Consider the following 14,921-nt stretch of genomic DNA (forward strand, 5'->3'; position numbering starts at 1 on the left):
TATAATTTGCTTACCTACTGAATCATAATGATATCATAATGAAAAGTGTACTATAGCTTCTGGTATCTAAAATACTCATTGTTGGAGGGTCAAATGCCATCACCAGTATGACTCATCCTGCCCAGTCAGTGCAAATTCTAAACAGTCAAGTGTTAATAAGTATGTAAGTAATGTATTATATTGAATTATTCCACTTATATACATTAGTGCTTTTATCGCAACAGCACTTTATAAGATTACAATAAAGGAAAATGAAATACTCTATGCATTGCAAAAACAAATATGTTAATAATATAGCATTTGCTATATGGACAATCAATTAATAGAGATGCTTGCAATTTAGAATACAAAAGGGCACTTAAGACACAAAACAGTTTTCCAGCTTTCGTGTCCAAATTCATTTGAAAATTACTTAATATATATATATATTAATATATTGCTTAACACATATATATATATATATATATATATATATATATATATATAGTATATTTTTAAATATATATATTTATATATAATATATATATATATATATATATATATATATATATATCTATATATATCTATATATATATATATCTATATATCTATATATCTATATGCAGTATATATATATATATATATATATATATATATATATATATATATAGAGAGAGAGAGAGAGAGAGAGAGAGAGAGAGAGAGAAAGAGAGAGAGAGAGAGAGAGAGAGAGAGAGAGAGAGTGAGAGGGAGGGAGAGGGAGATAGTGCTTTGGTTTTGGATATGTATTTTTTTTAAAAATTATTAAAATATGCTAAAATCACATAGTATTGCTCTTTTTTTGTTCCTACATTATTATTAAGCTCAATAACACTAATTTCCAGTAGTTTCCAGTCAATTTTGACCACCTCACAGGTCACAATTCTATTTTCATCCACTTTCGGACAAAGACTGCAGCGAGTAGGCTGGATGCTAAGCGACAGAGCACATGGCAGTTCATAGCACATCTAGGAAACATTGCCACACAGCATTGGCAGAAAAAAAAGAAAAGTGGTGCAAGATGGAATTGTCCATTGGCCGTCCCACCCACCCCTATGTAAGATATTGAAAAGAACATGTACAGTTTAACAAAGCAAGCACTCCAGTGACAAGGAGTTCCACTTTGTGGCTGAAGTGCTTGGTTTGTTTGGGCCCCCACAAAACAACCTACCAATAGCTTAGCTGCCTTAAGCCCAACAGTGCTGTCAATGAACTCTACATTATTTAACCATGTCTGCTCGTGCTGCATCTATTATTCTCCTTCTCCTCTCTGGATACCTCCCTCTAATTCCTGAAGAACTGCCAAACTTCTGTAGACACAGGAATGGATATTACAACTGGAGTGGCTTTAGATCTGCTTCAAACAGACTGTGACACAGAACATGTGGGCAGCATGGAATCTGTCATGTTGGAATACGCTGCATTGAACAGAGATTTAAACCAATATTTAAATCAATATATAGATGCAGTTGAGGACCCACCGGATGAGGTCCCGGATTTAAGAGAGCTTGTACACGAGAGATACACTGCGCTTTAGAAGAATAATACAGAGGAATAATGCAGAGGAGGCCCTGCGGAAGCACGATAAATATGTCCAGTTTAAAGAACAGCTAAGAGACTTGAGAAAACAATTGGGTGTGTCATTGACCCCTGCAGATGAAGCTTTGAAAGATGAAGATGAGGAGATCGCCGTCACCCAGAGCACTATTATAACACAGTTGGAGATGGTGAACCCAGTGAAAAACAAAGTGTGTGGTCACAGGTACAAGAGAGAGAAGCAAATGAAAGGATTTGTGGGTGTAGATTGCAGGTGTCGGGATCTAGTTGAGAGAAGGGACCTAGCTGATGCTGGACTGCTTGTTGTTATTTTTTTAGCATAAGGTTCACATTTTCCCAACAGCTTGTTGATTACTACTAACATGGATGAGGTTCCTAGATGGTTAAGGTCCCTACCTCTACAGACTGTGGCTTTACAAATGCTACAAATGGCTAGACAACTGTTGTCAGGATTTGGGTAAAAATAATTTCACACATAAGAGGTGGATTTTTTGGTCTATGCAAAGGCATGACAATGGGCTTCTTCTTATCACATGCAAGAACTGCTTCCACTGGTGTATGACTTACCCAAACAATATCATCCTCATCAACATCCTCATTAGCGATGTTGTCAGCTACACAAATATCCCCCTCATCCTGCTGCAATTCCAAAGTGGCATCCTCAATTTGTGTATCACCGGTTACACTTTTGCTGGTCTTTCACACACCTGAAATGGTGGAAGGAGGCTTCTTTATGAGTACAGTATCAGAAAAGTCAGGCTTACACATAGCACTCGTGGATAGACTCTCCTCAGGGATTTGTGTCATTTCTGAATCTGAACATACAGTTTTTTCTAATGCCTTACTGTTTTCTTTTAGTCTCTTTTACACGTAAAAGTATTTGACCACCACTTTTTGAGTCAGAATGACAAGGTCTTGCATCGTCATGACTGACCTTACAAGAAGATGCCTCAGTGACAGTTGCAGAACTAGCACTCATAGAGAAAGGTGAAGGCCTGATTCTTTCCTTGCCACTGCGTGTGTAGAATGGCATGTTGGCATTTTTTTCCTGCAGTTAACTTTGCCTTGATTACAGGTGTTTTTTTCTTTACCAAGGTAAAAGGTATTTTTTTACATTTTTGATTCCCTGACTTAAAAAGACTATGCACTTTAACATACGCTGACGTAGATTGGATTACCATCATCATGTCCGGTACCAGCCGCTGCTTGGTGCTCCTGGTCTTCTGTGGACTGATGTGCATCCATTTTGATGACACAGTATAATGTGACTTTAGACTTTTAAGAGCACTGCCAGCCCTATTATTTTTCTTGCAGCACTGACTATGATCAATGGCACGTAGACTGTAGGCTGGCAAGAACACTGGAAAATCTTCTGTACAATGTGACTGGAGACTTTTAAGAACACTGCCAGCCCTTTTATTTGAATATCAGTTTCAGCACTGAACAATTCCACCTCTCCTGTTTCTGGGTGAGCTATGGCACAGTAGAATGTGACTTGAGATTTTTAAGAACACTGCCAGCCATATTATTTAATTTTCTGTTTCAGCACTGAACACTGCCACCTCTCCTGTTTCTGGGTGAGCTATGGCACAGTAGAATGTGACTGGAGACTTTTAAGAACACTGTCAGCCCTACTATTTGAATTTCAACACTGAACACTGCCACCTCTCCTGTTTCTGTGTGAGCTATATCTCTGTAGAATGTCACCGGAGCCTTTGAAGAACACTGCCAGCCCTATACTTTTTCGTTCAGCACTGAAAACTGTCACCTCTCCTTTTTCTGTGTGAGCGATAACTCTGTAGAATGTTACTGGAGACTTTTAAGAACACTGCCAACCCTTCTCTTTAACTTTCAATAATAACGTTGCCCAACTTCACTGGAGACTGCCCAGAATCCTGCTACCCCTTCTGTGTCTCTCTATGAAATGGTGCTGGATCTCTGTGGATTGCGATACTTATAAAATCCAAGACTCACGAGATCTGATGACGCGACAATGACGTTTTGCTTCGTTTTCAGCTATGAGGGTGCCAAAAGTACCAAGCCGGATCAGTGATGTTCGGGTGGGCTCGGTTTTCCGAAACCTGAGACCGAGCATCTCTAATATTTAATGTAGACATGAGAATGTAGATATTTGCACAAATCAGCCAGCATCTGATGGTGAATGGTTTCCACGAACCAAATCACTATTTTTCTTAAATATTTGCTTGACTTTTGCTTACCCCCCCCAAGAAAAATAAATAAATAAATAAATAAATAATAATAATAAAAAAAACCAGTATACATTACTGACATTGAGGGACTCTGACACATATGGTAATCTGATATTCCTGGGGGTAACTTTATCAAGCTACGGGTTTGAAATAGTGGAAATGTTTCCTATAGCAACCAATCAGATTCTAGCTGTCATTTTGTAGACTGTACTAAATAAATGATAACTAGAATCTGATTGGTTGCTATAGGCAACATCTCTACTTTTTCAAACTCGCAACTTGATAAATTTACCCCTTGAAATAAATTAATTCACCACAACTGCATACATTTAAACAGTATTTTGAGGATTTTAACCCTAAAAGCGGAGATTGCTTTTATGCTTCTTGTCCACATGCATATTATGGACCATTAAAGTTCATTTACAAAGCTGTAAAATTATAGAACCAGAGAACAAATTACATTTTGAAATGTTGTGTCTATTTTTCACACAAGCAACTATTTGTACTTGAGATGCTCGGACTTAGTTAAGTTTTCCGAAAAAATCAACCCCCCCCGCCCCCCCCCAAACATCACCAACCCCACTTCCTCAGATCTGAATCAAGGCAAAATGTCATCATTGAGTCGCCGGATCTTGCAGGTTTTGGATTCCATAAGTACCTCTCTCCTCAGGAGATCCAGTGCCTTGCTCACATAGAAACAGGGGTAGCAGTGTTTTTGTCACTCTGCATTTTCCAGGGACATTGCTCACACAGAAACAGGGGTAACAGTGTTCTTGTCACTCTCCAGTCTCCAGTGACATTGCTCAGTGCCATTGCTCACACAGAAACAGGGGTAGCAGTGTTCTTGTCACTTTCCAGTCTCCAGTGCCATTGCTCACACAGAAACAGGAGGGGTAGCAATGTTCTTATCACTTGGCAAAAATATACAATATACTGTAAATAATGTTATTGATGTTAATAATAATAATGTAGAAAGAAAAAAAGAGCCAAATTATGTGATTTTAACATTTTGCCTATAGCAACCAATCAGATTCTAGCTGTCATTTTGTAGAAAGTACTAAATAAATGAAAGCTAGAATCTGATTGGTTGCTATAGGCAACATCCCCACTTTTCAAACCCGCAGCTTAGTAAATCTAGCCCTTAGTCTGATAAAGTGCATGTCAACCAAAGATACAAAAGTGTCTCCAACTCTCACATTTAATTAAGACATAAATGAGGATAAGCCAAGGAGTATTTTAAAAGAAACATGGAAAATATAATGAATGCATGGAGCAGTAGGCAGTTATTTTTTTTACTCTTTCAACTATATGCTTTTCTAACATTGACCACCAATCCTGTAAAAGTAGGTTCAAAGTGATTTTACAGGGGAAGTTTCCCAAACCAGAATATGCCACTGTGCAATCTTCACCATCATTGATTACCTTGAACCTCTTTCTCATTTGCTCCCACATATCGTTAATAATTAAAAGTTATTAATAGTTTTTCAGCCTGTACTCCAAACATAGGACAATTCATATAGAGAAGAAATTATACAGAGATATACCCTTGTTTTTTAAATGTTTGTCTGTTTGGTTTTCAATCAGCACCATGTGTCATAGTGCGAAACCACTGCCTGTGGCCTATTGCAAGATGTCAATTGAGACAATCTAATGCAAAACCCACTTCTACTGAGTCCACCTGGAAAAGCATTAAAATGTAGATGCAGTCATTAAACCCAAGCTCCTTCAGCCATGTTTTCACTGTAACTGTGGAATATTTAGTGGTATTTCTGCTTCAGGACAGATTATGAACGAAGGTTTCCTTAATACTCTGACCACAGCACCCAATGCATTATAAATATTTTTGCTTGCTCCCCTCTTTTCTAACATTTGTTCATCCATCTGCCTCCCTAATGTGTGACATATCTTATGTCTAGTCTTCTTCATCCTAATATGCCTATTTTATTCCCTTGTTTGTTTCCCATGTCTCTTATCAATATCTCATTTAACCCATTTAAGTCAAGATTGCACTCGAGTAGCAGAGTGACAGGAGCTAATAGATAGCAGAGTGTCAGGAAATCAACAATATACACAGGTGGTAGAATGCCAGGAACTCGTGATTGCACACAACTTAAGCTGGGTACACACTACACAGTTTTCATCCAATAATCGGCTAAATCAGCCGACATACAACCTCTCGTTCAAAAGTCGGGTCAGTGTGTGCAGTGACACGATGGTCGAAAGTCTGCCCAAATGGACGATTGTCGCCTCATTTGGTTGGTCGTACCGTTTAATATTTTCGTTCCAATCTCGTTTCCGTTGTGTAGTGTGTATAAACGTCTGACCGATCCACAACAGTGAGTATGAAATTACAGTCATTGCTCACGACAACATGGCTGTAAAAAGTCGCTAAAGGGACGTCCGCTCTTCCCTTTATCGTCCTAAACAAGGCTAGTGTGTATGCAGTCCATGGACCGAGCGATCGGACCATCGATCGCATGTAAAATCGCTTGGCGTAAAAAGTTGGTCAAAATTTCTGTAGTGTGTACCCAGCTTTACAAAGTGCCAGGAAATCAAGATTGCACTCAAGTAGAAGAGTGCCAGGAGAAAACATATAGTAGAGTGTGAGGAACTCAGGGATGCACATGGGTAGCACTATGTCAGGAACTCAGATTACAAACTGATGGCAGTGAGCCAGGAATTTGGGACTGCACACTTTTTGCAGAATGCCAGGAACTCAAGATAGCACGCTGGTAGCAGAGTTTCAGGAACTCATGACTGCACACCGGCAAACGGATGCCAGGAGGTCAGGATTACAAACTAGTGACACTATAGTGAGACAATATTAAGAACTCTGGATATCAGTATAAGTATAACAGGAGCTCAGGTTAGCAAGATCAGGATACTAGGAACTCAGGATAGCAGGAACAGGATCAGGACTGAATTACAGAACTGTAACTGTGTGACAACATAAACTCACCAATGATTTGGCCTTTATTGCAGTGGGAGTCAGAGCTGAAGAGCAGAGCAACAGACACAGTCCATTAACTGCTGGGGAATACAACAGGACTGCTTAACTGCTGCATTGCTAGAACAGCATCTCCAGTTGGAGCATAGTGTTACACCTACAAAGCCAACAGTCTGCATGGACACAAGCTTCAAGCCTTGACATTTGTGGCATTTTGTAAGTGTGTCTTATGTTAATTAGCAAATGTGTGTGTTCACTTGTCTCCTGTGTATATATATATATATAGCGTGAATGTGATCACAAATACTTTTACTCTAATGTTGCCACACACACAGGCCGATCCTGCTGCTTGGCTTGAAAACTGATTGACAGGGTCACTCTCCAAATTGGCCCCTCACATGGGTGCTCAGAATTTATGGTTTCTTGCTGTTTGGCACTTTGGGGAAGTGACCAGTTACAGATGGGCCTGTTTGTGTCTTATGAAGATGACTGCCCACACAGGATGACAATGGTCATAATCTGACCAGATTTACCAACATACCCAATATTATTCCAATTAGTCTGGATATGATTATTATCAGGCATTCCATTCATTATGATGTTATACATGCTCTGGGACAACTGTGTGTGTTTGTCCAGCTTAAGTATCCATTCCTAGCCATTTAAAACATTACTACATGTTTGGATCTATATGGGTTAAATTTTTTCGTATGTGGTTCATTGCACTGCAATGTAATGAACAGAATGTGAACCTATATTTAAAAATTTTCCAGCTATAAAAATAGTACTATTATGTAGAGTAAAAAATCCCCTCTGGCATTTTCTCAAATTAAATGAGTGGCATGTCTATGATTCGGTATAGTGCCACCAGATTCTGTGCTGGGGACATTCACCAAATGAGTCTTACAATGCTTAGCTCTTATACTGCTATAGAGGTGGCCACTCTCCAACTCCAAAATATCATTATAATGCACCTTAGAGACCTGTTTAGATGAAAGCAACTATAAAAATGCAAATTGTTTTATCTCTCCCAGGCTTTGCAATCAGTACACACTTGCAATTCCTCAGAGATAGGCAACTGCTACTTCTAAGCTACTGCAGCTGCTGATAGAGAACCTCTCTCGGCAGGAGAAAGATTTTAACTCCTCTTTATGCTATTTTAGGTCAGTAATATTCATGTGAAGGATAGATGGGGCAGAATTGCTCTCCAACAGATCATTTATGATGTTTTCCCTTTTTTATTTTATTTATTCAGATATAATGCTTCTGAATACATAAATATCTCCAAATAATTATAGTTTATAAATAGATCTTTTGGTTCTCTGTGAATGAAAGTCATTTATAACTCAGGAGATTTTCATTCAGTGTATTATACAAGTATAATACATCAGATTTTGTGCTTCTAGTGATAGCGGATGTGTACAGAGAAGGCATACCCAGAGGCATAAATCAGACTGATGGAGATTAGGAGGCTGATTGCTTTTGTGGGGGAAATAATGCGTCTAGCATTCTCCCTGAGTAGTATTTATCTTTGTGCTGCTAGTATTGGAAGGCATGATGTTAAAGGATTAGCTGTCTTATTGAACTCCAAACTCCAACAACATCAACAATCTCTAGCACGTAAACCCTGTATTAGAAATTTGGTATCCCGCATGGAAACCAGCAAAGAAACACTACAAATGGCTTAATCCCATCAAAAACTTTAAACAATGTCAATTACAAGCGTGGCATGCCAGCATTCTAATTCAGTCTGCTGGTAAATAACATGTCTAGCACAGACTCTACTGATTATCAGCGGCTGCTCACACAAGGCTTGGTGCAAGCATGCATGTTTCTTTCCCTATCACAGGAGCTAATGCAATATTTCATGCAAAAGGACTCTGGTGGAGGAAGAACATGTTTTAAGCTCCTATTTAATAAATAAGTATATTTACTCATCATATAATCAACTTGCTGTATCAGTTTGTTTGTATGTGTCATAAAGAGGATTTTCCTAATATGTATGTGTTTTTAACGTCTTTGCTCAAAGACATATAAGATAAGGGTAAAAGCAACTTAGGCTGGATTCACACTACAGGGTTTTCAGACGATTGTCAGGCCAATTACACGATAAATGACCGTTTGGCCGTTATCATCATCATCATCACCATTTATTTATATAGCACCATTAATTCCGCAGCGCTGTACAGAGAACTCACTCACATCAGTCCCTGCCCCATTGGAGCTTAAATTCTAAATTCCCTAACACACACACACACAGACACAGAGACAGGCAGACTAGGGTCAATTTGTTATCAGCCAATTAACCTACTAGTATGTTTTTGGAGTGTGGGAGGAAACCGGAGCACCCGGAGGAAACCCACGCAAACATGGGGAAAACATACAAACTCCTCACAGATAAGGCCATGGTTGGGAATTGAACTCATGACCCCAGTGCTGTAAGGCAGAAGTGCTAACCAATACGCCACCGTGCTGGCCAGATATCTCATTAGTGTGTACGCTCCAACGATGAACGATTATCGTTCCAAAGCACATTGTATCCTTCATTTGAATCTTAAAATGAACTAAAGATGACGTTCAGCGATGGAGTGATGTCGTACCGATTCTGCTGTGTGTATGCACTCACGACCGGCAGTGTCCATAGATCTATATGTAGTGTGCAGAGTCACAATCTGGTCAACCAGTGGTTATGACAGATGAAGAGCACAGTCTGAAGGTAAATTGTGTAAAATGTTTTTAGTGTGTACACATAAATCGGCATGCTGATCTGGCCTTTTTTTTAATCAGTTGTTGGTAAAATCGTTAAACAATATCATATTTGGAGACATTCTGCATAGTGTATACCCAGCCTAACTGCTCCTTGCATACCTACTGATTAGATCAGAGAAAGGACTTGCATTTAGTTGATCAACCTGTATTTCTGAAACAATGTGTACAGAGAAATGCTGTGTGTCTACATATAAATGCGTTGTAAAACAGTGCATACCTTTTACTTTTTTTTTTTCATTTTAGTGACATTAAATTACGTAAAATATTGTTTAATTATCATTGCTAATCATGTTCTCATTCTTGTGCAACCGTGAGTTACTGTTTGATGCTTACAGACCTTGCACAATAAAACTGATTTACAGTAAAACATTGCTTTTCTACTCAAGGAGAATGCTAGACACATTAAAAGCGATCAGCCACCTAATCTCTATCAGTTTGATTTATGCATCTGCTTCCCTTTTTCTCATAGACACTCACTAGTACCCCAAAAGCTCAGGTATATACTTGAAGTAATGAGGATGTTCTGTTGTTGGTAATCCTGTAAAGAAAGGAATTATTAGATAAAGAAGTAGAACACTGTTTGTGAGTCTTCTCCCTCCAGCATACCTGATTATCTCTGTGGTGGCTTTTAAAGGGGATGTAATGTCATGAAAGCATTTTTTTTATCAATAGCTAAAAGAAGACAAAAGACAATCAATAAATTATACTTCCCAGAAATTCACAATATTCTCTCACAATAGAACAATGTAGCCGTCATCTTAGAAAATGGTGATTAGTACTTATAAAAGCCAGTCTGAAGATCCTTTCTGCTGATATTTCAATGTTACGGTTACATGGATACCGAAGGCCATAAAGAAGGAAACTTCAGACTGGCTTTTGTAAATGGCAATTAACCCCATACTGAGCCGGTAATTATGCCGCAGTACTGGAGGAGTAGGGTAGAGATAGTTGAGAAGTAGGTGGAGCTTAGATACATTTTCAAAGTTTGGTTTCTATAGAATGGTTTTTGCTTATTTCTTTTACAAGGGATTTGACCATCTCCAGTCATTAAACCTAATTGCTTTATTTACCAGAGATTGACTTGGCAGAAGGTTGAAAGGGGTAAGGCATTAATGGCTAAAGAGAGCAGCATGTGATTGGTGCTGGCACATGATGGATTTGCTCACATTCAATCACATGTCACCCTTGCTGGCCCTGACATCTGTATTTTTTTTTCACCGCTGTCAAATACAGCAAGGAGGTTTGACTACTTTAAAGGGAGCACACATGCAGCAAATAAGGAGAACGGATGCCACCATGTATGTAAAAGAACACACATGCTGTTCTTACTCCATAATAGTATATCCTTGAAAGAACACAGTCTTGGCTTCAGTAATCGTGTCCCTGAAGGGGTTGGCTATCAACAAAACCAAGAAGATTTAGAGATTAAAATAGTGGAGCTTTTGCCAAAGAGGAAACATTTATAAACAAAGTGGAAGTATTTAAGGTAAAGAGGCTTATTTAGTGATGGACACATATTTGCTTAGAATGTACGTAAGGAAAAGATGCATATTGATGTGTATATGTTCAGTCTGAAGCATCTCAAGATGTGTTCAGCTCAAAACAGTAGTATTTGTGCCAGATGTAAGTCAGGCACATGTATGTATACACCCTATGACAGTGTAGATAAACTATAAAGCTGGTGTAATGATGTGACATGACAGAGAGAGTAGTAAATGCTAAAGTCATATTACCCTATCAGCATATCAAAATAATAGTGCAATGAAGTGTCATTACACTATGAAATCTTCTTTCCTGCAGTAGTCCACATGAAAAGTCAATTATGTAATAGAAGGCAGCAACTTCATATAATATAGGTGCAATGCTAATGATTAAAGTACTATCAGCCGGAGAGGTCCATATAGGTGATCAGCCGATCAAGAGCAGCTAATAGTGCTGCTGATAGTCATCGTCATTGCATATTATGGCACCAGGCCTCCTCCTGGAAGGTGTATTTACAGATGCATCCATGTCTGTTTGTGCAGAAACTATATAAACATGCCCTTAGTCTACTCGGCCTAAACTTGCTCAATTATTCGTGCTCTACTCCAAATCTCAAGGTGTACTATGGAGCAAGTCATCAATACACAAAAAATGATATACAATCATATGCATGTTTGGTGCACATGCACAGATGGAGATGTGTGTTCTGTGTAAAAAAACACTTGCAGTATTGAGACAGACACAATACACTGCAGGATACGTACAATACATATTTGCAAAATAGTTGATTTCAATTATTGTCTCCTGTTAATAATATAGGGCCTGATTCATTAAGGATCTTAAATGAAGAGTTATCTTATTTCAGTCTCCTGGACAAAACCATATTACAATACAAGGGGTGCAAACTAGTTTTCTGTTTTGCACATAAGTTAAATACTGACTGTTTTTTCGTGCAGCACACAAATATCAACTTTAAATTTAAGTGTACACATAAGCTATCAAGTATTTGTGTGCTACATGAAAACACAGTCAGTATTTAACTTATGTGCAAAACAGAATACTAGTTTGCACCCCTAATAGCCTGCTGAGTCAAGTCTTGCCCCCTGGGCTAAAATTTGCCAGCCCTCCCCTTCCCCTACTGTACATTGAATACGTGGATACACCTCTTCCCTTCCCCATTCCCATGAAATTGTAGGCTGTCAGAAGTGTCCTTTGTACTCCAAGATGAATTGCAGACACTTGTGCTCACTGGCTTATGGTTCATTTCTGGGCATGCGCAGTGCAATTTAATGCAAAATATGGCACGTATCGCCATTTATGTTTCTTAATGAATCATGAACACTTGTTATGTTTCTGGTTTAAGTAATTGCTTTCTGTTATTAGCAATTTTAGACTCCAAAGGGTCCCTTGCAGCATCTTTCAAGAAAATTCCTAGCAGGAAGTATTGGGCATATATGAAAAATTGCTTCACTTAAGATACAATATTATTATCTAATAATTAAATTTTGCCAAACTCAAAAACTGTACTCACAGAGATAGGTACTTTATTCCACAAAGGCGGCAACTTTAGTCACTGGGTTTATTTATCATGAACAACTATTCGTACTGGGAATATCAAACCCAGTGATGTGTGTAAAATGATGAAGAGGTGGGTATGACCCAGATATAACGCATATACAGTTTTAGCACCAGCTTCAGAAAGAATTAGCGTATGGTGCTTGTGATCTGTCCAACATTAAAAAAAAACAAAAAAAACTTCTATATGTACAGCTTCTGCACTTGTCACAGTGATCAAAAGATCACTGTTGTGACAAGTGTTGACACTACGCTGAATTTAGGGTAACGTAGTAAGGGCATATGTTCAACCACCCGTAAGTAAGTACCCTTAAGGAGCAAGGCAGGCTATTTATTTATGAACCATGAAGGTCTAAATAAGTTAAATCCATTAAAGGTGGACTTATACTTTAAACTGATGATAAAAATTACTGTTTACAACTGTTTCAATTCTTAAGCTTTAAATCAATCACAATCCGTTACTTTACAACAGATCCTATAGACTTGTTAGTGTGCTTATGAGGCATTTATTGTCTTTTCATTTGCCATAAATAGAGCCAGTTGGGACAACTTGTGAATAGCATTGATTGAAAACATTGCTAAGTGACTTACAGAACAAGTTACGGTACTGGAAATCTGGTAGAACAAAGTAATAATTTAAAACACATTTTTCTTGTTTAAGAAAATAAATGTTTACAAAAGAACAGTAGTAGACCACATACAGAAAGGTTCTTAAAAAGAAAAAGATCACTGTAACACTGTAATAAAAATAGGCAATAGGAATTGAGGTAACATTAACATTTATCAGGGAAAAAAATGAAGTAGTTTATTATTCACAGGAAAGAAGACATCACACCATCTGCTGAAAACTGATATTGAAAGGTTAGATTGGATTGACTGCACAAAACTTGCCTCATGTATAGGAAGACTTTCTGTGTGACAATTTTACAAAAAAATATGAGATACATTAAAAGTAAATTGATTGGCAAGAAGACTGGGCAGCAGTAGGCTGAACCTGACTAAACAGAGAATTCCAGGATTGGTGTGAGAATTATGTAATTGTCTCTCATGCTAACCTGAAATGGTCAAGTATGCCGGTAATGATGAATATTGTGATAGATGGATGTTACCAACCCTCCTAAGGATAACATCCTTGTAATCCCCACAGTTTCTGTTTACCATTAAAAATTTATAAATATTTTTCCCAGTGCAAAACTTGTAGCAGTTACCCCTTATGTCTACCTCTAATGGACTTTTATGTTTAACTTAACTAGAGACTACGGTACACAATACATGTACAATTCACTACTCTTGATACATATGCAGGGCCGGATTTAGGGAATGGAGGCCCCTGGGCTAAGGGCGCCTCCATTCCCCCGTGAGGCCCCCATTGTGAGCCGCCCACCACCCCCATCCCCCGTGAGGGCCCTTCCCCCAAAGCGCTTACCTGTCAGTCCAGTCCTCTGTCCCCGGCGCGCTGTATGCTCCTTACTGAGGAGATCTCGCGAGAGTTCACTCGCGAGATCTCCTCAGTAAGCAGAGTACTGAGCGCCGGGGACGGAGGACTGGACTGACAGTGCTCAGCAGCATTGACCGATCAATAATGCTGCTGCGGACTTTGAAGGGCCCCCTGGATGCCCGAGGCCCCTGGGCTATAGCCCAGTTAGACCTCGGGTTAATCCGGCCCTGTACATATGGTAGAGAAACAACAATTGTAGCTGTGGAAATACATGTTCATAGATAGAGGCTCTGGAAAGTTGGTGATTACAGGCACTGTGCTAGTTGGATCCTGACAGATGATAATGACAAGTAGATATCATTATTAAGATAAATATGCAGGGCTTGGGTCATTAAGGAGAGCAAGGCAAAAAAAGGAGTAAATTTGATCCTGGAAAAACCACGTTACAATGCAAGGGTGCAAATTAGTTTATTATTTTGCAGATAAGGAATACTGGTTGTTTCTTCAAGTAGCACACAAAGCTTTATTTTTATGCTGAAACTTAGAGTTTATCTAAGACATGCCCTATCCCAGCTATAAATCTGTCCCTACATTTTAAATTTACCTCTCCCTCCAATGCAACATGGTTTTGCCCAAGTGTAAAGTTACTCCATATACTTATGCTTTGGTCTCCTTAACAACTCAGACCCGTAAAGTCTACAATTCATGAACAAATCTTTTGAAAAACAGAACAGTAGAAGGTCAAACACATATACTAATATCACAACACATATACATGTACTTGTATGAGGTATCAAAAATCACCATAGCTTTAATATTTTTTATCATATCACATGGTCTCAACTAGGCTTCGACTGGCCATTATAGTGAACAGAGGATTATCTGGCGAGCCCCTAGTCTATACAGGTTATACAGCGTATTTGAT

This window comes from Mixophyes fleayi, chromosome 2 (assembly GCF_038048845.1).
Source record: "Mixophyes fleayi isolate aMixFle1 chromosome 2, aMixFle1.hap1, whole genome shotgun sequence".
In the NCBI taxonomy this organism is placed as follows: Eukaryota; Metazoa; Chordata; class Amphibia; order Anura; family Limnodynastidae; genus Mixophyes; species Mixophyes fleayi.